We start from the raw sequence: 25,411 nt of genomic DNA on the forward strand, positions 1-25,411 counted from the left end.
ATAGGATGTACTCTTGGGGAAAGGATGATTTCCTCTGTGACCTGAATTGCAATTATGAGCTGCTATCCGCAGTGATATTCAACTTGGGGTGTCAGTGGTAAATGGTGTCACCTTTTCAGCACCTATCTTTCTTAAAATTCCTCTGCTATGAAATTAACCTCACCGAGAATTCTTCCCTTTTTCCAAATTTTAAATGAGTCAGCAGACAGTAGACAAATGAGTCGAGTCCACGTAGGGGAAAAACAAAAGTTGATGAGCCGTTACTTTGGAAAATGAAATGTTTTAATGATCACATTTCATGATTTTGCTATATAATTAGCCAATAATAGTTTTTCTACTCTACTCTCTCTCTCTTTCTCTCTCTCTCTCATGAATACTGTACAGCATATCAATCACAGTGAATCAGATTTGGAGCATTAGGACAGTCTGAGACTAACAGGTACAACGTAGGTAATGTTGAAATGTTAACCAGGACCCACAGGTTTCCCAGAGTTAGAGGCTTCACAAGAGTGTTGGTAATGTTTGACACTGCATTAGGTCTGTTTGACCCTATTCTCCCTGCTGCCCACACCACATAAAAAAAGAAGACTGTCTAAATGATATTGCTAACCACGTGTCTACACATGCAACATTGGACCGAGGCACCACCTACTGTCTCTTCATAAGTCATCAGTGCCTCCATCCAACAACTCTGATAATCGATGGAGGTGATGATGCAAGTAGGTGAACACATGAAAGACGGGCGATCAGAGGGCCAAGCAGGTACCCCGGGGGGATAGATTAAAAAAATAGCTTCAGTACTGATGAGGCCATTGTAAATCTGTATCTCCCTCAATGACAGTTGAGAGGCAAGTTCATAACCATCCAGAAGGCTTGGGTGCACAGGTAGCTGGCTCCAACCCAACCCAGATCAAATGACTTGGAAGTGTGCTCGTGCTCTCGCCAACTCTGCGTTAGTTGGGCCTATCAGCTATATGCCTGCATTCCTCCTAATACCTTAAAAATCATTTCTCAACTTGATCGCTGATCTGGCATGATTGTATGGGTAAAAGCTGTCCGATTCGTGACAACTCCAGCGAAGGGAGGGAGAACTATGCCATTTAAACAGCACTAGCTTCATGTGCAATGGAACTCAAACTACTAATGATTTCCCATGATGTTACGGCACCCCAAAGATTGATGGTGATGGCGCACAGCAGTTCCATCATCAGGATATCAATCACATAAGGACCTCAGTAGCACCGTTTCTCTGATGTCAATGTGCATAGTGTCTCTCTGTGCCTGTATGTGAATGTTTGTTGTTCATAGAGAGTGAGTAGGCCTACATCTTTTTAGTATTGCACCTCTGTTATATCACCATTTCCATTGATATCATCATACACCCAATTAGCTACTTTCTTGACAGTCAGGGTTTGGGAAGTGAGAATGAGAGCGGGAACAGTCATTCACGGTGAAGTAAATCTGTCAGTTAACGGTACACTAGCACTGTACAATTGATGCCAGCTTCAGTCTACAAGAGGGGGAGCTGAAAGATCTCAAGTTGTATTTGTCGTCAACTTGGACAGTGATAACGTTTCGTGAATCCCAGCACACCAGCACCCAACCTAATGCCTGAGAATAGTGTATGCCAACAACCTGCCATTGAAGAAGACGATGAAATAGTAAACAATATACTGCTGCTTGATTGAATGAATCATTAAGAAACAAACATGTTATCTATATGTCATTACAATGTAATTCCCATGCCATTTCTTTCCACATACCTAGTACTTTATCTACCACACAGTAAAGTAAAAAACAGTACTATTATTATGGAGGGATGTGGATTTCACCCATTGTTTTATTTCTTTGTATTTTATTCATCGTCTTCAGCTATTTTTTCCACTACTTCTCCAGAATACAAGGATGCATTATGGATGTGGGCCAGGGACCCTGTTCTGTAGGTATAAATATAGCACAAGCAATTCCCATTTTCTCTATGGGTTGCTGCTCGAATAGAACTTATCTAAATTATTGACTCATTACATTGTTGATATTCACTGATGATTTGTAACAGCACAGCAGCGGCACCGCCATCTCCCCATGCATTTATTATGAATATGTGCATGAAGTATCATCGTATGTCTCCATGTTTTGGGTGCGTTCATCAATATTCACATTCATAAACGTTTTTGATAGTCATTTATAAGGTGGGAAACAATCCACTTAAAAGCATATGCTATGGTATGTCGTTTCTGTTGTGTTTAATGTAGACACTGTGCATGTATATATTCACTTGCAGATATAGCAAGTAGTCCTCAAGACTGGTTCACTTACTTTTATTCTAACCTTGAATTAAGAAGCCATGCAATATAATTAGTTAGAGGCAATATCTTCATAAAATGCAATATCTTTGCAATACAGTAGTAAATCATAAACATTCCAATGTAACAACAAATTGAAACGGAAAAGTCATGCAAAAACATTGTCCGCCATTCACATCCTACACCACCAACACCTGCTGATTCAAAGTCATGTGAAAATACACTGCTCAAAAAAATTAAGGGAACACTTAAACAACACAATGTAACTCCAAGTCAATCACACTTCTGTGAAATCAAACTGCCCACTTAGGAAGCAACACTGATTGACAATACATTTCACATGCTGTTGTGCAAATGGAATAGACAAAAGGTGGAAATTATAGGCAATTAGTAAGACACCCCCAAAAAAGGAATGGTTCTGCAGGTGGTGACCACACACCACTTCTCAGTTCCTATGCTTCCTGGCTGATGTTTTGGTCACTTTTGAATGCTGGCGGTGCTTTCACTCTAGTGGTAGCATGAGACGGAGTCTACAACCCACACAAGTGGCTCAGGTAGTGCAGCTCATCCAGGATGGCACATCAATGCGAGCTGTGGCAAAAAGGTTTGCTGTGTCTGTCAGCGTAGTGTCCAGAGCATGGAGGCGCTACCAGGAGACAGGCCAGTACATCAGGAGACGTGGAGGAGGCCGAAGGAGGGCAACAACCCAGCAGCAGGACCGCTACCTCCGCCTTTTTGCAAGGAGGTGCACTGCCAGCGCCCTGCAAAATTACCTCCAGCAGGCCACAAATGTGCTTTTCATATTGTACTTCCTAAGGCTTCCACTAGATGTCAACAGTCTTTAGAACCTTGTTTCAGGCTTCTACTATGAAGGGGGAATGAATAAGACCTGTTTGAATCAGGGGTCTGGCAGAATGCCATGAGCAAAGTCACGCGTGCGGCCGTGAGAGCGAGCTGCGTTCCCTTTCATTTCTAAAGACAAAGGAATTGTACGGTTGGTATATTATTGAAGATTTATGATGATTATATACATCGTTTGACATGTTTCTACGAACTGTAATGGAACTCTTTTGACTTTGTCTGGACTAAGTGCCTGCGCTTTGAACTAAACACGTGAACAAAAAGGGAGGTATTTGGATATAAATTATGGACTTTATCGTACAAAACAAACATTTATTGTGGAACTGGGATTCTTGGGAGTGCATTCCGATGAAGATCAAAGGTAAGTGAAGATTCAGAATGCTATTTCTGAGTTTTATGACACCTCTCCTTGGTTGAAAAATGTCTGTTTTTCTGTGGCTAGGCGCTGTTCAAAACATTATTGCATAGTGTGCTTTTACCGTAAAGTTTTTTTGAAATCTGACACAGCGGTTTTATTAAGGAGAAGTTTATCTATAACACTTGTATCTTAGATCAATGTTTATGATGAATATTTCTGTAATTTGATGTGGCTCGCTGCATTTTCACCGGATGTTTATTTGAGACAATGCATTTCTGAACATAATACACCAATTTCAAATGGTTTTTGGACATAAATATGAACTTGATCGAACAAAACATACATGTATTGTGTAACATGTTGTCCCGGGAGTGACATCTGATGAAGAATTTCAAAGGTTAGTGATTCATTTTATCAATATTTCTGCTTTTTGTGACTTCTCTCTTTGGTTGGAAAATCGCTGTATGCTTTCTGTGACTAGTTGCTGACCTAACATAATGATATGTTCTGCTTTCGCCTAAAAGCTTTCTTGAAATCGGACACTGTGATTGGATTAACGAGAATGTTATCTTTAAAATGGTGTCTAATACTTGTATGTTTGAGAAATTTGAATTATGAGATTTCTGATGATTGAATTTGGCGCCCTGCAATTTCATTGGCTGTTGGCGAGGGGAACCCAAAGTCCTAGACAGGTTAACCTAGTTTCTCTGTGCGGCGGCGGCAATTTATGGGGAAGCAATTAAAATCCAAATACTTCCTGCTGGGTGTGGACTTAACTTTGCTGGAACCTTGGCTGCAGAATCCGTCGCAAACGTGCTGCCTCATACAGTGGGATTTAACCCTTTCCTGGACATTTAATGACAATTGGGCCCCATTCCTATCCTTTAATAAATTATCAATGATCTGACGCTATATTGCTTTCACTTAGCTGATTATGATTGATCATCTTGAGGCAGAAGGGAAAGATGAAGAGGTGGTGGGAAGGCAATATTGTTTTTCTAAAGAGGGTATAGAGAATCACAGCAGGCTTTCATCTTATCATGAACCAGGCAACTGCATATTTCGAAGCACACGTGGAGTACTTCACCTCCAGCATCTAAGCTTAATCCAGTCACCAGCAATCACAACACTTCCTCCCCATCATGGCAATTGGAAAAGTCAGTTGTTTTTCTTCTTCTTTGTTAGTGTACTGACCTTGCCGTCGTCTCCCTGATGGCAACAGACAATCAAGTCTCCCGTTATCCTCCCTAGGATGAGTGCTGCAAGGTGGCTTCTCTCTCTGGCCAGTGATGAAGCGCTATTCTGCCTCATTGGCTCATCCTTTCACCTGCAAGATGGTGACAGAGAACATGAACAATTTCAATTGCATTGCGAGACAGTTATCTTTAAAAATATATATATAATTACATTTATTTTTGGGGATGGAGGGGCTGGGGGGCATTGGAAAGAGGCCCGATACTGATTCAGATAATATCTGATATATACTATGCATTCAAAAGTATGTGGACTTCCCTTCAAATTAGTGGATTCTGCTATTTCAGCCACCACACCCGTTGCTGACAGGTGTCTAAAATCGAGCACATGGCCATGCGATCTCCATAGACAAACATTGGCAGTAGAATGGCCTTACTGAAGAGCTCAGTGACCTTCAAAGTGGCACCGTCATAGGTTGCCACCTTTCCAACAAGTCAGTTCGTCAAATCTCTGCCCTGCTAGAGCTGCCCCGTTCAACTGTAAGTGCTGTTATTGTGAAGTGGAAACGTTTAGGAGTAACCGGCTCGGCCGCAAAGCTCACAGAATGGGACTGCTGAAGCGTGTAGCGCTTAAAAATCGCCTGTAAGCAGTTGCAACACTCACTACCGAGTTCCCAACTGACTCTGGAAGCGACGTCAGCATGAGAACTATTTGATGTGAAATGGGCTTCCATGGTCGAGCAGCTGCACCCAAGCCTATGATCACCATGTGCAATGCCAAGCATCGGCTGGAATGGTTTAAAGCTCGCCGCCATTGGACTCTGGAACAGTGGAAACGTGTTCTGTGGAATGATGAATCACGCTTCATCCATTTGGCATTCTGACGGACAAATCTGGGTTTGGTTGATGCCCCTTAGTTCCAGTGACGGGTAATCTTAACGCTACAGCATACAATGACATATTTTGACGATTCTGCGCTTCCAAATTTGTGGCAAAAGTTTTGGTAAGCTCTTTCCTGTTTCAGCTTGACAATTCCCCTGTGCACAAAGCGAGGTCCATACAGATAGTTTGTTGAGATCGGTCTGGAAGAGCTTGACTGGCTTGCACAGAGCTCTGACCTCAACCCCCATTCAACAGCTTTTGGATGAATTGGAACGCCGACTGCGAGACAGGCCTAATCGCCCTACATCAGTACCTGACCTCACTAATGCTCCGCCATATAGTGGAAAGCCCTCCCAGAAGAGTGGAGGCTTTTATAGCAGCAAAGAGGGGACTAACTCCATATTAATGCCAATTATTTTGGAATGACAATTCGACGAGCATGTAGTGTAGACTCTGTATTGGTACCCCTTTTATATAGCCAAGTTACTGTTAATCATTTGTATTTTTATTATTACGTGTTTTACTTTTCTATTTCTTTCTTTCTGCGTTGTTGGGAAGGGCCCATAAGTAAGCATTTCACTGTTAGTCCACAACTTTTGTTTACGAGCCATATGACAAATATAATGTTATATGATATCATTATGAAATGGTAGTTTTGGATGTTTGCGAAGCATGTGACGAATAAAATTGTATTTGATGTCATTATAAAACAGTACCTTTTGGATCCTGGATGCTGATTGGTTGATAATCGTTAGTTATTCAAAATGCAAAATTCCATAATTACTGTACATTCCAAGTATCAATGTGCATCCACTGTCCCGCAGCCCAGCATTCATAAACTCAATCTCCCCGGAAAAAGCATCTCGAAATTATTTCCCCGTGCTTATTGCCTAGCGTTTGGTACAGCGGAAGTTAATGAGCCTCACTGTGTGCCTAGCCGATTTGTGCAACATGTTGCAGTTTTTTTTGCAATCCCGAGACTGACGGCTTCTCTGGTCCAGGCGAATTCTTTTATAAGGATCATTAGAATGAATATATCCAAATAATTGGCAATAGAAGCAAAGGTAAAACACATGAAAACGGACGTAGTTTGCTGTCATTTCAGCTGCTTGATGTGATTGAGTGTTTGCTAGCTAGTTAGCAAAGGAGAAGTAAGCCTAGCTATCCTCCATAACCATCTTATTGACTTGACAATCAGCTGGATGTTGCCTCTTTATAATTTAATTAAATCAATTTTTTGAAGTTGTCTCTCGTCATCATTGAACCTCTGCTAGCTAGCTACATAACAATGTTTTTTTTTGCATAGCAACATTTAATTAATTGAATGAATGACTGGGTCAAAATATGAAAATAGAATTAACAGCCAGCTTGTTTCGTTATCAACTTCAGAACTAACAACTGGCTTTTACCCGGACTATATCATCTGGTGAAAGGATGAAACATAAACAAAAAATTACTCATTAAAATAACCACGTTTTCATTAAAGCTAATATTTTATATATGTTGGCAACTGTTTAATTAAAGCAAAAATGCCCTAGAACCTGAGAATTATCATGTAATAACTCCCTCCTAAGGGCTGTTTCCCGGCCCTTGGCTTTCCCTCTGGCCTAACAGCCCTCAGTCGGGAGTTATCACACGATAATCCCTGGGTTCTCATGCTTTATTGCCTAATGAGTGCATTATGTTCATCATAATGACAGTTGAAATGTCAGAATTCTAAGACATATTTTACTTGTGAAATATGATAAAACACTGGTGGATAACGGTCTTTGACTCCAAACAAAGAGCAGTGCTTTTATGAATGATCATGTACGGTATAATCAGGTGCAAATTTGATGACGCCCTCACATGTACACTGTAAACATGGCTGAACCCAATGCCTGGGTCTGTCTTTTATTTAATCCCCAATCAATGCCACCATGTCCTTTATCCCCGAGCTGTACTCCCATACCTGTAACCAAATCAAGAAATCCCACAACATCTCCCAATTTATAAATGTGAAATAAGCTTTAAAAGTACATTAGTTCCTTTCTTTGTTAATTGAATTCATCACGGCCGCCAACCCTTTCTCTCTGCCCTTGGGCTCCCTGTAACTCTCCACAGTAGAAAAGGTTAACAAGGAGATTAGGAGCACTAGGGGCTCATTGACTGGCATATAAATCAGCAACTATCTACGAAGTAATTCATCAAGTATGGTGGGTGCTCTGTAAAGTAGATATTCATAGAATATGCATATGAGATTTGCATTAAACAATCTGATTCTCACATCACTACTTGTAGTATTGTTTATCTACTGCAGAGGGGAGGTAGGGTTAAGACAGCATGGTATATTTTTTTATGGTTTGTGGTAGAGTCTCACTTCAAATGTGTAAGGCAAGATATAGCAGGATACTATTATGGCAAGTCTTGTTTAATGAGAGTGGTAAGAATTAATTGAAAGCAAGTCAGCTTGCCTCCTGAAACATGGCAACAAGCTGATTATTTACATTGAAATGTATTTAGCTTCTTACTCTGGCTTTGAAGTAACAATTTAATGGGAAAGAGCTGGTTGGTGCAAGGAACATGTCTTGGCAAATTATTGAGCTGTGAAATTCAACTAAACTTCAGAGTTTAAACTTCTGAGGAGAAAAACAAGCTAATAGATTTCTATGGGTCTAACATGGGTAAACACTTGTAGTACATGAGGGTTATGTCTCAGTAAATGATTCATCTTAAAAGATTACACTATCTATGCTGGCCTAAAGTCCCTTTGGAAACCCAACTACCTGTAACGTTCGTTCTCCTCCTCGAGGAGGAGCATGGATCGGACCAATATGCAGCGAGGGATGAAGACATAATGATTTATTTAAAGAAAAAACGAACACGAAGTACACTTCATGAATTACAAAACAACAAACGACGTAAACAGACCTGAACATGAGAACTTACAGACAACGAAGAACGCACGAACTGGAACAAACTAACAAACGAAACAATCCCGTGTGGCACAAACACTGACACAGGAACAATCACCCACAAACAAACAGTGAGAACAGCCTACCTAAAATATGGTTCTCAAGCAGAGGAAACGTAAAACACCTGCCCCTGATTGAGAACCATATCAGGCTAGTTGACAATGAACCCAACATAGAAACACATAACATAGAATGCCCACCCAGCTCACGTCCTGACCAACTAAACACAGAACAAAGGAAATAAGGTCAGGAACGTGACACTAACGAACCATCCAATGATCGGATTTATATATATAAATTCTGGGCTCCCAAAAATAATAATCTATATAAACAACTTTTGGAAAGCTCATTTTCAAAGCTATCCATTAATAAAGTATGGTCTACAGATGAAAGTGGTACTGAAAAACACATTAACTGGAACAGAATATGAAAAAATATGACCTTGGCATCCCTTAATCCGAACCATCAATTTAAATATTTGAAGGTTGTTCACAGACTGTATTTAACACCAAGTAAACATTTTACTATGAAAATGGCCCAACTCCCAACTATTTACTGTGTCCCCTAAATAAGGTAGGTGTGTTCCATTATATGATGTGGGGGTGCCCAGTTAAATGATTCTGGGACAAAGTAAAATTAATTTCAAAATGCATGAGTGTAAATACTCAATGCTTCGCATCAAATATGTTCCTTATGACGACAGCTCCTTAACCTCTTTCAGCTAGGGGGCACTATTTTTATGTTTGGAAAAATAACGTTCCCAATGTAAACGGACTATTTCTCAGGCCCAGATGCTAGAATATGCATATCATTTACAGATTAGGATAGAAAACTCTAAAGTTTCCAAAAATGTCAAAATATTGTCTGAGTATAACAGAACTGATTTTGCAGGTGAAAACCTGAGGAAATCCAACCCGGAAGTGCCTTTTTATTTGGAAAACTCCCTGTTCCATTGCCTGCCCCTCCATTTAAAGGGGTATCAACCAGATTCCTTTTCCAATGGCTTCCTCAGGCTGTGACCAGGCTTTAGACATAGTTTCAAGCTTTTATTTTGAAAAATGAGCGAGATTTATCAAAACGTTTTAGGTGTCCTTTGATTAGTTCCTGCGCGCGAGAGATGTAGCTCGACATTTTCTTTCTCTGTAGTATTGAATAGTTTACCGTCCGGTTGAAATGTTATCGATTATGTATGTTAAAAACAACCTGAGGATTGATTATAAAAAACGTTTGACATGTTTCTATGGATACTTTTTGGAATTTGTCGTCTGCGGTTTTATGAACATAACGCGCAAACCAAATGGCGGTTTTTGGTTATAAAACATTTTTTTTGCGAACAAAAAGAACATTTATTGTGTAACTGGGAGTCTCGTGAGTACAAACATCCGAAGATTATCTAAGGTAAGCGATTAATTTTATTGCTTTTCTGACTTTTGTAACCTAGCCAATTTGCGGCTAACTGTTCTTACTGGTTTGTCTAGTGATTGATAACACCTAATCAGAGACGATTACGACTGGTAGGCAGCACTGCAGCAAAAAAACATCTTAGCTCTTAGAAGGCAATCATCTCACTTTCTCCCAATTCACCAGTGGATGGAGTTAATATATGTTATAAAGTTAGAATTATCAACAGTGAGAATGAATGATGCTAATCAAGGAACAAATGAGGTCTGAACAAATGTACTGGACTCTAAAGAATAATCTCAGCTAAAGCCCAACACATACAAACTGTAACGGCTTTCGTCTTCCTCCTCATCTGAGGAGGAGAAATTAGAAGGATTGGAGGACCAATGTGCAGCGTGGTAATTGTTCATCTTGATTTAATAAAAGTGAACACTCAAAATACAAAAAACAACAAATGTGAAAAACCGAAATAGTTCTGTCTGGGGCAGACACACGAAGACTGAAGACAACCACCCACAAAACAGGCGACCTAAATATGGTTCCCAATCAGAGACAACACAAAACACCTGCCTCTGATTGAGAACCATATCAGACCAAACACAGAAACAGCAAAACATAGAAATACAAACATAGACTGCCCACCCCAATTCATGCCCTGACCATACTAAAAAAAGACAAAACAAAGGAAATAAAGGTCAGAACGTGACACAAACTATGAAGCCAAACAGCGTACCTGTTACGATCGTCGTATGGTTGAAGAGAGGAGGACCAAGGCGCAGCGTGATAACAATACATCTTCTTTTAAATATAACGAAGACGAAACGTAGAACACTGACAAACTATACAAAACAACAAACGAACGTGACGCTATAAAACTAAAGTGCAGACACAAGCAACTAACGTATAGACATAGACAATCACCCACAAACTACCTAATGAATATGGCTGCCTAAATATGGTTCCCAATAATAGACAACGACAGACAGCTGTCTCTAATTGTGAACCAATCTAGGCAACCATAGACATACATACACCTAGACTAGACACTGCCCCATAAACATACAAAACCCCTAGACAATACAAAACACATACATCCCCCATGTCACAACCTGACCTAACTAAAATAATAAAGAAAACAAAGATAACTAAGGCCAGGGGGTGACAGTACCAGTCAAAAGTTTGGACACACCTACTCATTCCAGGGTTTTTCTTAATTTTTACTATTTTCTACATTGTAGAATAAAAGTGAAGACATTAAAACTATGACATAGCACATATGGAATCATGTAGTAACCAAAAACATGTTAGGCAAATCAAAATATTTAAAATTTGAGATTAGCCACCCTTAGCCTTCATGACAGCTTTGCACACTCGGCATTCTCTCAACCAGCTTCATGAGGTAGTCACCTGGAATGCATTTCAATTGTCAAAAGTTCAATTGTGAAATTTCTTCCCTTAATGCATTTGAGCCAAGGTAGGGGTGGTATACAGAAGAGAGCCCTATTAGGTAAATTACCAAGTCCATATTATGGCAAGAACGGCTCAAATATGAAAAGAGAAATGACAGTCCACTTTAAGACATGAAGGTCAGTCAATATGGAAAATTTCAAGAACTTTGAAAGTTTCTTCAAGTGCAGTCGCAAAAACCATTAAGCGCTACGATGAAACTGTCTCTCATGAGGACCGCCACAGGAAAGGAAGACCCAGAGTTACCTCTGCTGCAGAGGATACGTTCATTAGAGTTACCAACCTTCAGAAATAGCAGTCCAAATAAATGGTTCAGAGTTCAAGTAACAGACACAACTCAACATCAACTGTTCAGAAGAGACTGTGTGAATCAGGCCTTTATGGTCAAATTGCTGCAAAGAAACCACTACTAAAAGGACACCAATAATAAGAAAAGACTTGCTTGGGCCAAGAAACATGAGAAATGGACATTAAATGTCCATTGGTCTAATGAGCCCAAATTTGAGATATTTGGTTCCTACCGCCGTGTCTTTGAGACTCGAGTAGGTTAATGGATCTCATTCAAGGTACACTTAACCAGCATGGCTACCACAGTATTCTGCAGCAATACACCATCCCGTCTGGTTTGCGCTTAGTGGGACTATCATTTGTTTTTCAACAGGACAATGACCCAACACATCTCCAGGCTGTGTACAGTAAGGGCTATTTGACAAAGAAGGAGCGTGATGGAGTGCTGCATCAGATTACCTGGCCTCCACAATAATCCAACCTCAACCCAATTGAGATGGTTTGGGATGAGTTGGACCGCAGAGTGAAGGAAAATCAGCCAATAAGAGCCTAGCATATGTGGGAACTCCTCCAAGACTGTTGGAAAAGCATTCCAGGTGAAGCTGTTTGAGAATGTGCAAAGCTATCATCAAGGTAAAGGGTGGCTACTTTGAAGAATATAAAATGTATTTTGATTTCTTTTACACTTTTTTTGGTAACTACATGATTCCATGTGTGTTATTTCATAGTGTTGATGTCTTCACTATTATTCTATAATGTAGAAAATAGGAAAAATGAAGAAAGACCCTGGAATGAGTACGCGTGTCCAAACTTTTGACCTGTAATGTACATACAAACAATACACACAATACACACTCTAAGCTGACATATGGAATTGTTTTAAGATGGTGATACTATGGCTGATTTAGCTATTTGATTATGAATTGTAGAACCCCTTTAGGTATAAAAATAAATACTTTTTGGGGGGGGATAAAATATTACATTTGGCCTTTACTACTAAAGCCCAGACAAACACACTGAATAACACATTCCTAAATGGCAAAAAAGACAGTCAAAAAATAATTCTTAAAAAACAAGATTTTGAAGTGTCTGTCCTATATCTAGGAGATATAAGAAAGCTCAGGAAATGTTTTTTTTGTGTTAAACTACTTTCATACTTCCATTCATTTAAAAACAAAACAGTACCGGTAACCTTCAGATGAGTCCCGTGACACTTGTGGGGTTACATTAGTTTGTAGCCCAAACAGTTTGAACGATACAAACAGAAGTTGGCACATCGATGGAACAGTCCCCTAACACTTGTGCAAAACGTAGACCGCCATCGTGTTCGTGAGTCTCCCCTTTCCATAGAGGGGTCATAATAGTTTGCAGGTCAAACCGTTCGGACGCTACAGACGTTTTTGGACTTTGGGGCCGTCCTGTAGATGGCATCCCCATAATCCAGGATGGGGAGTAGTGTCATTTAGTGTTTAGCAGAGTATGTAAATGAAGATTTGTTTCGGTAGAGAAAGCCTATTCTGGACTTGACCTTTCCTTGAAGATTATTGATTGATTTTGTGTGTGTGTGGAATGGTAGTGCCATGTCCAGCCAGATACCCAGGTATTTGTATGCGCTGACAAATTCCAGGGCAGACCCATCTATTAAGTAGATGTTAAGGGGAACGTCGATGTGATTTTTCCTGTGGAACAGGAACGCTTTACGTTTGTGTTGAGGTGGTGCAGGTTGAGGAAGGTATGCTTGATGTGAATGAAGGTTGATTGGAGGCTTGTTAGCACAGAGTTTGAGGGCCCAGATGTATAGAGAATCGTGACATTGGCATAGAGGTGTATGAAGTACTCATTAACGTTATTTGTCGTGAAACGTTATTTGTCTAAATGGAGATGGTGGGGATGGATCCTTGAGGGACAACCATGGTGACTGGAAGGAGTGAAGATAGCATATTATGATTTTTACAATACTATAATATTTCTGGTTACTTAAAAGATATTTCACAGCAGTTTAGATGGTACATTGATTTTCTACATTGATTGTTTTGTCACAACTGATATTAGGCAAACTATTGAAAACTTTGAAACCAGGAAATGGCGGAACACTCAAAATACGTGGTTGTCAGTCTGTTTCTGCTGAGACAGAAGGTTCTTGGGTCATAGGGGGATGTTGATTCTTTAAGTCTAAAGCTGGGTTAAGTGGTCGAGTGTTAAAAAGCGCGGTTTGGCGGGTCATGATTCGGAGGACACATGACTCGACATTCGCCTCCCAAGCACGTTGGAGGTGCAGCTATGAGACAAGATCGAAATTGGGGAGAAAAAGGGGGTAAAATACAAAAATATTTAAAATAAAAAGTCTAAATCTATAGGCAACCCTGGATCGTGTTTAATTCTATGTTGCTGGTCATCAAACCTTACATTCGGCTGGCTTACCTGTAAGAGCTTTGATTAACCCAGACCCGACAGAGGTGCAACGTGGATAAAAGAAAACAAGGGATCTCCATCCATTGTTTTTAGCCTCCCCATGAAAAGACACCTCCAAGACATGAGACTTACCTACGCATGTTTGATCTTTTGCCCTTCGTCTTCAGGACGACTGCCTGTCTTTTTCATGCTTTCAGGACTAGAAATACATCCGCCAACCCACCCCACCCCACCTTTCTTGTTCGATTTGGCACACAAACAAATAAACACATCAGCTCGTCGCTTTCGTTGAATCTCTGAGCAGTGTTTTATTTTGCTCTTATTTCACGGGCCATTGCCTGTCCTCCTGCCTCATTTATATCAGTGTTCTTTCCTTTTCCCATGATGCTGTGTGGCTCCATTAGAAAGGTGGCTGTGACTTTAGCATGGCTGTGCTGCTTTCGGTCTGCCTGGGAACAGCTATTCCTCTGGGCGGCATGAGTTCTCCGCTATTCTGAGGAATGTTTCTCCACTTGGAAAGGGGCATAAATCAGAGGCTACACGGTAAAGGATAAGACGCACCGCCAACTTCTCAGCTCGTCCGGGCTGAGGTGGGAATAAGTAAATGTGTCAGGGCGGTGGGGCATTGTGGGTTTAAGTTTTTTTTTGTTAGCCTATGTTATACTAGATACATATACAGACACAAACAGTAGATATAAAACCAGAAAATGAATTTGCTATATTTGACCACTGCCTGCTCACACAAAGCCAGGTACACACACATCAGATAGCATCACAGCTCAGCTCAGTTGCCAGCACGAGTCAGATTGCTAGTCTCGCAGGGGATTATGGGTGATATGACTCTTTATGGATATACAGTACGCTTTATAATCCTCCATTGGAGGTGTTCTGGTTTCAGGTATTTAGCTCAGGCGACACAAATGATGGCATCAAGCTTTCTACTCTTCTATGCTCTCCAGGCAATCTCTCACATCACATCCCCCACACTTAGTTAACACCTTGCAGATGATAGTTTTAATGTAATATTTTTTTTGTTATGCCTGTCAGCTGCCTGTGATCAGATTTAAATTATTGCATGCATGCAACAGACTGGAATCCAACAGACTTTCAAGACCAGGGAAAGCATCACTGACTTCTTGACAGTTTCTGTTTTAATTCATGAGCATACTACGTTCTTATTATTGACTTGTAAATATGTGAACTTCAACATGCAATGTCCTATTCCTGAATGGAATGTACTTCTTTTACTATGTAAAGAATGGAGCTGACCCTAACCTTGCTCGTCATTGTCTGGGCTCCCGAGTGGCGCTGTGGTCTAAGGCACTGCATCTCAGATGCGTCGCTACAGACCCTCGTTCGATCCCGGACTGTATCACAACCTGCTGTGATCGGGAGTCCCATAGGCTGGCGCACAATTGGCACAGCGTTTTTCGGGTTAGTGGAGGGTTTGGCCGTCATTGTAAAATCAATAATTTGTTCTTAACTGACTTGCCTAATTAAATTAAAGGTTAAAAAACATATATATACATATATATATTACACTACCAGTCAACGGTTTGGACACACTTTCTCATTCAAGGGTTTTTCATTATTTTTTACTATTTTCTACATTCGGGAAAGGGGGATATCTAGTCAGTCGTACAACTGAATGCCTTAAACTGAAATGTGTTTCCCGCATTTAACCGAACCTCTATGTAGAATAATAGTGAAGACATCAAAACTATGACATAACACACATGAAAGATGTAGTAACCAAAAAAGTGTTAAACAAAAAATATTTAATATTCTTGAAAGTAGCAACCCTTTGCCTTGATGACAGCTTTGCACACTCTTGGAATTCTCTCAACCAGCTACATGAGGTAGTTACCTGGAATGCGTTTCATTTAACAGGTGTGCCTTAAGTTATTTTGAGGGATTTATTTCCTTCATCAAATCAAAGTTTATTTGTCATGTGCTGCTTCCTTAGAAGTCCTAACCAACAGTGCAATTTAAGGAAAAAATAGGTGTGAGGTAAACAATAGATAAGTAAAGGAAAAAAATAACTGTAGAGAGGCTATATACAGGTGATACCGGTACAGAATCAATGTGCGGGGGCACCGGTTAGACGTGCAAATTGAGGTAATATGTACATGAATGTATAGTTAAAGTGACTATGCATAGATGATAAACAGAGTAGCAGCAGCGTAAAAGAGGGGTGGCGGGAAACAATGCAAATAGTCCGGGTAGTCATTTGATTACCTGTTTAGGAGTCTTATGGCTTGGGGGTAAAAGCTGTTGAGAAGCCTTTTTGTCCTAGACTTGGCACTCCGGTATCGCTTGCCATGTGGTAGCAGAGAGAACAATCTATGACTGGGGTGGCTGGGGTCTTTGAACATTTTTAGAGCCTTCCTCTGACACCGCCTGGTGTTGAGGTCTTGGATGGCAGGCAGCTTAGCCCCAGTGATATACTGGGCTGTACCCACTACTCTCTGTAGTGACTTGCGGTCTGAGGCCGGGCGGTTGCCGTACCAGGCAGTGATGCAACAAGTCAGGATGCTCTTGATGTTGCAGCTGTAGAACCTATTGAGGATCTGAGGAACAATGCCAAATCTTTTCAGTCTCCTGAGGGGGAATAGGCTTTGTCGTGCCCTCTTCACAACTGTCTTGGTGTGTTTGGACCGTTCTAGTTTGTTGACGATGTGGACACCAAGGAACTTGAAGCTCTCAAACTGCTCCACTACAGCCCTGTCGATGAGAATGGGGGAGTGCTCGGTCCTCCTTTTCTTGTAGTCCACAATCATCTCCTTTGTTTTGATTACGTTGAGGGATGCGTTGTTCTTCTGGCACCACCCGGCCAGGTCTCTGACCTCCTCCCTATAGGCTGTTGTTAGTGATCAGGCCTACCACTGTGTCGTCTGCGAACTTAATGATGGTGTTGGAGTCATGCCAGGCCATGCAGTCGTGGGTGAACAGTGAGTACAGGAGGGGACTGAGCACTCATCCCTGAAGGGCTCCAGTGTTGAGGATCACCGTGGCAGATGTGTTGCTACCTACCCTCACCACCTGGGGGAGGCCCATCATGAAGTCCAGGATCCAGTTGCAGAGGTAGGTGTTTAGTCCCATGGTCCTTAGCTTAGTGATGAGCTTTGAGGGCACTATAGTGTTGAACGCTGAGCTGTAGTCAATGAATAGCATTCTCAAGTGTCGAGTGCAATAGAGATTGCATCATCTGTGGATCTGCTTGAGCGGTATGCAAATTGGAGTGGGTCTAGGGTTTCTGGGATAATGGTGTTAAAGTGAGGCATTGCCAGCCTTTTAAAAGGACTTCATGGCTACGGACGTGAGTGCTACGGGTCTGTAGTAATTTAGGCAGGTTACCTTAGTGCTCTTGGGCACAGGGACTATGGTGGTCTGCTTGAAGCATGTGAGTATTACAGACTCAATCAGGGACATGTTGAAAATGTCACTGAAGACACCTGCCAGTTGGTCATCACATGCCCGGAGCCCACGTCCCCGTAATCCGTCTGGCCCAGCGGCCTTGTGAATGTTGACCTGTTTAAATGGTCTTACTCACGTCGACTACGGAGAGCGTGATCACAGTCGTCCGGAAAAGCTGATGTTCTCATGCATGCCTCAGTGTTACTTGCCTCGACGCGGGCATAGAAGTGATTTAGTTCGTCTGGCAGGCTCGTGTCACTGAGCGGCTGTGCTTCCCTTTGTAGTCTGTAATACAGTGCCTTGCAAAAGTATTCATCCCCCTTGGTGTTTTTCCTATTTTGTTGCATTACAATCTGTAATTTAGATTGATTTTTATTTGGATTTCATGTAATGGCCATACACAACGCTAAATTGCTGAAGTGAAATTTAAAAAAAGAAACTCGTTTAAAAAAATGAAAAGTGGTGCGTGCATATGTATTCACCCCCTTTTGCTATGAAGCCATTAAATAAGATCTGGTACAACCAATTACCTTCAGAAGTCACAAAATTAGTTAAATAAAAACCACCTGCGTGCAATCTAAGTCTTACATGATCTCGGTATATTTACACCTGTTCTGATAGGCCCCAGAGACTGCAACACCACCAAGCAAGCAGCACCATGAAGACCAAGGAGCTTTCCAAACAGGTCAGGGACAAAGTTCTGGAGAAGTACAGATCAGGGTTGGGTTATAAAAAAATGAGAAACTTTGAACAACCCACAGAGCACATTAAATCCAATATTAAAAAATGGAAAGAATGTGGCACCACAACAAGCCTGCCAAGAGAGGGCCGCCCACCAAAACTCACGGACAAGGCAAGGAGGGCATTAATCAGAGAGGCAACAAAGAGACCAAAGATAACCCCGAAGGAGCTGCAAAGCTCCACAGCGGAGATTGGAGTATCTGTCCATAGGACCATTTTAAGCTGCTCTTTACAGAAGAGTGTCGAGAAAAAAGTCATTGCTTAAAACCTCTTCGGGCTAGGGGGCGGTATTTTCACGTCTGGATGAAAAGCATGCCCAAAGTAAACTGCCTCCTACTCAGGCCCAGAAGCTAGGATATGCATATAATTGGTAGATTTGGATAGAAAACACTTTGAAGTTTCTAAAACTGTTAAAATAATGTCTGAGTATAACAGAACTGATATGGCGAAACCCCGAGGACGAACCATCCCCCCCAAAAAAATTTCAGCCTACCACTATTTTCAATGGCAGTCACTTTTATTATAAGCGAAGTCTTCCCAGATTGCAGTTCCTAGAGCTTCCACTAGATGTCAAGTCTTTAGAAAGAGTTTGAGGCTGGTTTTTGGAAAAATGAGCCAGAAATTGTAGTTTATCTAGGTGGCTCCCATTTGGCTGTCGTGTCTCCAAGCGCGTGAATGAGAGCGCGCTCTTTGGTATTTTTCTCTGGTAAAGACTAAAGATTCTCCGTCTTAAATTGTATCATTTATGTACGTTTTAGGGTACTTGGTTTGATTATAAACGTTGTTTGACTTGTTTGGAAAGCTTTATTCATTTGGGATTCATTTTGTTTGCATTTTTAGAGGGAAACTGGGTGGACTGAAATGTGCCAGCTAAACTGAGTTTTTATGGATATAAAGGACATTATCGAACAATAGGACCATTTGTGATGTAACTGGGACCGTTTGGAGTGCCAACAGAAGAAGATCAAAGGTAAGGCATTTTTTATATCGCTATTTCTGACTTTCGTGTCGGACCTGCCTGGTTGAAATATGTTTTGTATGCGGGGCGCTGTCCTCAGATAATCGCATGGTGTGCTTTCGCCGTAAACTCTTTTTGAAACCTGACACAGTGGCTGGATTAACAAGAATTTAAGCTTAATTTTGATGTATTACACTTGTGATTTTATGAAAGTTAAATATTGATAATTCTGTAGTTTTAATTTCGCGCTCTGCAATTTCACCGGATGTGAATTAGTTAAATTGTTCGCCAAACGGCATGTGGGAGACTCCCCAAAGATATGAAAGAAGGTACTCTGGTCAGAGGAGACTAAAACTGAGCTTTTTGGCCATCAAGATAAATGCTATGTCTGGCGCAAACCCAACACCTCCCATCACCCCGAGAACACAATCCCCACAGTGAAGCATGGTGGTGGCAGCATCATGCTGTGGGGATGTTTTTCATTGGCAGGGACTGTGAAACTGGTCAGAATTGAAGGAATGATGTAAGGCGCTAAATACAGGGAAATTTGTGAACGGAAACCTGTTTCAGTCTTCCAGAGATTTGAGACTGGGACGAAGGTTCACCTTCCAGCAGGACAATGATCCTGAGCATATTGCTAAAGCAACACTCGAGTGGTTTAAGGGAAAACATTTAAATGTCTTGGAATGGACTAGTCAAAGCCCAGATCTCAATCCAATAGAGAATCTGTTCTATGACTTAAAAATTACTGTACACCAGCAGAACCCATCCAACTTGAAGGAGCTGGAGCAGTTTTGCCTTGAAGAATGGGCAAAAATCCCATTGGCTAGGTGTGCCAAGCTTATATAGACATACCCCAAGAGACTTGCAGCTGTAATTGCTGCAAAAGGTGGCTCTACAAAGTATTGACTTTGAGTGGGTGAATAGTTATGCACGCTCAAGTTCAGCTTATTATTATTATTATTATTAAAAAAAAATTCACATATTGAAAGTGGTAGGCATGTTGTGTAAATCAAATGATACAAACCCCAATTTATTTATTTTTAAATTCCAGGTTGTAAGGCAACAGAAAAGGAAAAATGCCAACGTGAAAACTTTCACAAGCCACTGTAAGTAGCAGGCCCTGCCATATCCGACGAGCGTAGGAGCAAGTGTAGTACGACTCAATCTTAGTCCTGTATTGGCGCTTCGCCTGTTTGGTGGTTCATCAGGGGGCACAGCAGGATTTCTTATAAGCTTTCAGGAGTCCAGTACCTTGAAAGCGGCAGCTCTACACTTTAGCTCAGTGCAAATCTTGCCTATAATCCATGGCTGCTGGTTGGGGTATGCATTTTAGCCAATGAGTTGTGTTGTGAAAAGGTAGGGGTGGCATACATAAGAGAGCCCTATTTGGTAAAAGACCAAGTCCATATTAAGAACAGCTCAAATAAGCAAAGAGAAGCGACAGTCCATTACTTTAAGACATTCAATCCGGAAAATGTCAAGAACTTTGAACGTTTCTTCAAGTACAGTCGCAAAAACCATCAATCATTATGATGAAACTGGCTCTCATGAGGACTGCCAAAGAAGACCCAGAGTTACCACAGCAGCAGAGGATAAGTTCATTAGAACAACTGCACCTCAGATTGCAGCCCAAATCAATGCTTCAGAGTTCAAGCTACAAACACATCTCAACATTAACTGTTCAGAGGAGACTGCATGAACCAGGCCATCATAGTTGAATTGCTGCAAAGAAACCACTACTAAAGGATACCAATAAGAAGAGGAGACTTGCTTGGGACGAGAAACATGAGTGAAGGACATTAGACAGGTAGAAATCTGTCCTTTGGTCTGATGAGTCCAAATTTGAGATTTTTGGTTCCAACCACCGTGTCTTTGTGAGACGCAGAGTAGGTGAATGGTTGATCTCTGCATGTGTGGTTCCCAACGTGAAGCATGGAGGAGGAGGTGTGATGGTGTGGGGTGCTTTGCTGGTGACACTGTCTGATTTATTTAAAAATCAAGGTACACTTAACCAGCATGTCTACCACAGCATTCTGCAGCAATATGCCATCCCATCTGGTTTGCACTTAGTGCCACTATAATTTGTTTTTCAACAGAACAATGACCCAACACACATCCAGGCTGTGTAAGGGCTATTTGACCAAGAAGGAGAGTGATGGAGTGCTGCATCAGATGACCTGGCCTCTACAATCACCTGACCTTAACCCAATTGAGATGGTTTGGGATGAGCTGGACCACAGAGTGAAGGAAAAACAGCCAACTAGTGCCCAGTATATGTGGGAACTCCTTCAAGACTGTTGGAAAAATATTTCTTATGAAGCTGTTTGAGAGAATGCCCAGAGTGTGCAAAGCTGCCATCAAGGCTACTTTGAAGAATATAAAATATATTTTCATGTGTTTAACACGTTTTGTTTTTGGTTACTACATGATTCTATATTTCATAGTTTTAATGTCTTGACTATTAGTCTACAATTTAGAAAATAATCTAAATAAATAAATATCCCTTGAATGAGTAGGTGTGTCCAAACTTTTGACTGGTACTCTATTGTCCTTAACATGTGGGACACACACACACACACTCGCCACCCTTCCCCCACAAACAACCACAATATATTCTACAGTATTTCATTCAACCAAGCCCAACTCAAGAAAGGACTTGATGTGGAAATGCAACATTTTTGAATTCGGAGATTTGATTAACTAATGTCCTAAGCTGTTGGAGCTCATACACCCACTTCCCCTTAGACACACATCTCTGTGCAGGTAGACCTTTGAGTTTGTGCCACCAGGGCCACAGTAATATGCCCCCTATCTGAATGAGTGTGACCCCCCCTCTCCTCGGGTACTGCAGCTAGTGTTGCCAGCACTGCCACTACCTGGGTGGGGGTACCCCACTGAAATTCGCACCGGCTAGGTTCAAGGTTCTCATTAGAAGCTATATGAAATTCCTTGCATATTATGCTCACCCATCCGGGAGCTTCGGCTTTGCAAGACAAACCCTGCCAGGCAGGCTCAGAATATTGAAGGGGCGGTGCAACTTTAGTTGGTCTCTGACTGCATTTATCTTTGTCTTGGCTGCGTATATGCTACTTGCAGTAGGCCTATAAAACAGATAAGGACTTCTTCTTAGTGTATGGGTTGCTCAGGTGGGTGTCTAGGGTATAGGTTTGGGAACCATTCCATCATGATTGGACAATGAATATATTTATAATTTATTTTAAAATGTATATCCCATATCTCCACAAAATGGTTACCTCCCTCTGTCGCAACTCCTGCTCGCAGACACACATACGCTCTGGCATTTGCAACCATTTTCCTTTATCACTTATTTAAAACCTGTTAAGGCTAGGGGGTGCTGTTGTCACTATTTATGGAAATCGTGTAATTTTTGAAACGGCTTCCTACAAACTTCTTGATCGTACAATATGCATATTATTATTATTATTGGATAGAAAACAGTCTATAGTTTCTATAGCCGTTGAAATTTTGTCTCTAAGTGGAACAGAACTCATTCTACAGCAATTTCCCTGACATGGAGTCAGATTTCACACATTTTGGCCCCTGTTCTGGAGTCAGTTTTAAGGCCACTGTTATTCCTATGAGTATACGGACACTGCTTACGTCTTCCCCTGGATGTTTTTACGCGATGACGCTTTGAATGGTATCGATTGCCCAATCACAGCCACTATAAATGAAAAAATCCTGTAGGTAGGAACTCTTTTCTAGGTGCGTCATGCGCGCGGAGGATACCGACCTACTGTTTTTCCAAGCATTAGTGTAGCCAGTTATATTTCTCCTGTCATATTTTTACTCGTTATAGGAGTTAAAAACATCATAAGGTAGTTAATTTAAAGCGTTTTATAGCAATTTATATCCGTTTAGTGCGATTTTGGGACATTTATTTCTGAGCCACTGTGAATCTCTGGGCACCGTTCCAGTTCATGCCGAACGCAATGTGCATTTCTGCATGGCAAGAGGACAGCTTTCGACCAAAAGACGATTAGACCCAAGAAAGGATTCTTTGACCAAGATTCTGATGGAAAAACAGCTCAAAGTAGGCACAATTTATTATGATAAATCGTGTTTCTGTCGAAAAATGTTAGTGGCTTAGGACGCCATTTTTTATTACTTAGCTTCGCTTGGCGCAAACTGTATTGAAAAGTAAGGATAATTTAAAAAATGTAAATCCGCGATTGTATTAAGAATTAAATTGTCTATCAATCGCTGTCCACCCTATATTTTTTAGTCACGTTTATGAGTATTTATGTATACGACTAGATCACTGTCTAATATGGCGCACGACATTTTCTGACCAGCTGGGCAATTTTTCTCATTGTCTAACCATGATTTTGGTGGCTAAATATGCACATTTTCGAACAAACTGTATATGTATGTTGTAATGTGATGTTACAGGAGTGTCATCTGAAGAATTCTGAGAAGGTTAGTGAAAAAATTTATATATTTTGGCGATGTTTACGTTATCGCTCTCTTTGGCTAGAATCAATGCTGGTGTAATGTTTGCACATGTGCTATGCTAATATAACGATTTATTGTGTTTTCGCTGTAACACACTTAGAAAATCTGAAATATTGTCTGTATTCACAGGATCGGTGTCTTTCGATTAGTGTATGCTGTGTATTTTTACGAAATGTTTGATGATTAGTAGTTAGGTAAACACGTTGCTCATTGTAATTATTCTAGTCCATTTGTGATGGTGGGTGCAATTGTAAACTATGACATCTACCTGAAATATGCACATTTTTCTAACAAAACCTATCCTATACCATAAATATGTTATCAGACTGTCATCTGAGGAGGTTTTTTCTTGGTTGGTGGCTATCAATATCTTAGTTTAGCCGAATTGGTGATAGCTACTGGTGTTGGTGGACAAAGAAAAAATTGTGGATTATGCTAATGTGTTTAGCTAATAGATTTACATCTTTACATATTGTGTCTTCCCTGTAAAACGTTTTAAAAATCGGACATGTTGGCTGGATTCACAAGATCTGTGTCTTTCATTAGCTGTATTGGACTTTAATGTGTGAAAGTTAAATATTAAAAAAAATATATATTTTTTTGAATTTCGCGGCTCTGCCTTTTCAGTGGGGGTGGGGGGGGGGGGCTAGACAGGTTAACTCCAGTTTTCATAACTCGAAAGCACACACCCACCTTCCATCACAATATACCCACATACTATGTCTCCTGTTTGCTGTGTTTTTATCACTACCATGTTGATTCCTACCTAATTTCAGGCTTTTGAGTACTTTTGTTAATCGTCCTTTCTTCTAATGCAGTCTTATCTACTTATAAATACTATAAATAGAGTTGAATACTAATTATTTTACAACACTCCCTATCTTGAACGGTATAGTGTATTTGTAGTTAATCTCTTTATAAACATTTTTTATTTTTTATTTTATTTTAACAATGACTCTATGGGAACGTTGAAATATTTAGAATAGCCATGGAGTAGTATTGATGTCTCGGAACACTTGGTTATCAATTTAAAGTTTATTGACTACGAGAGCTACACGTTCCCTTTTTAAATTACTCACCTTGGAGAGTGGCTACAGAACTTTACGCTGTTCTGTAATTTCCTTCGGGAATTGGTCATTCATGCCTATTTTCGTGTCAGCGAGTCTTTAGCCAAGGCTTTTAACCATTATTTTACATGTAAAGAATGCAAGTTTGGCAACGATTGGGCCCTCATTTCTCTGTCCTCTCTGTCAAAATTGATGTACACGTTCGAGTTTAATTTTGTTGACAGTATCACCTGAGATCTGTAGAGTTTAAGAAAAAATGATTTCACTACACCTTCAGGATTTATCTTCCTAATTTTCTTTGATACTAGTAATTGCCAGATTCTCTCGTATACCTCGTCTCTATTTCAAGTACAGTTTATTTTTAAGCTCTTTAACGTCCATAGTGCAAAACAAAACTCCTCACACACACACCTCCCTCTGGGAGTCTGGTTCATCCTTGGGAGCAATTTCCAAACGCCTGAAGGTACCACATTCATCTGTACAAACAATAGTACGTAAGTATAAACACCATGGGACCACGCAGCCGTCATACCGCTCAGGAAGGAGACGCGTTCTGTCTCCTAGAGATGAACGTACTTTGGTACGAAAAGTGAAAATCAATCCCAGAACAGCAAAGGACCTTGTGAAGAT

At 40.8% G+C, this 25,411-nt stretch overlaps 1 protein-coding gene across 9 annotated transcripts in view; it reads right to left on the reverse strand.

Moving 5' to 3' along the window:
- The window catches only part of LOC129812510 (leucine-rich repeat and fibronectin type-III domain-containing protein 2), a 277,699-nt gene that overhangs the window by 174,831 nt on the left and 77,457 nt on the right, over window positions 1–25,411 (reverse strand). For 8 of the 9 annotated variants that reach the window (XM_055864124.1, XM_055864130.1, XM_055864123.1 and 5 more), the window contains exon 2: window positions 4,717–4,849. The exons of the other annotated variant lie outside the window; for it this stretch is intronic. The gene's annotated coding sequence lies outside the window, so the exon portion shown is untranslated. The remainder of the gene's footprint in view (window positions 1–4,716; window positions 4,850–25,411) is intronic. 9 annotated transcript variants of the gene reach the window in all.

Source organism: Salvelinus fontinalis, chromosome 16 (genome assembly GCF_029448725.1).
Source record: "Salvelinus fontinalis isolate EN_2023a chromosome 16, ASM2944872v1, whole genome shotgun sequence".
Taxonomy (NCBI): domain Eukaryota; kingdom Metazoa; phylum Chordata; class Actinopteri; order Salmoniformes; family Salmonidae; genus Salvelinus; species Salvelinus fontinalis.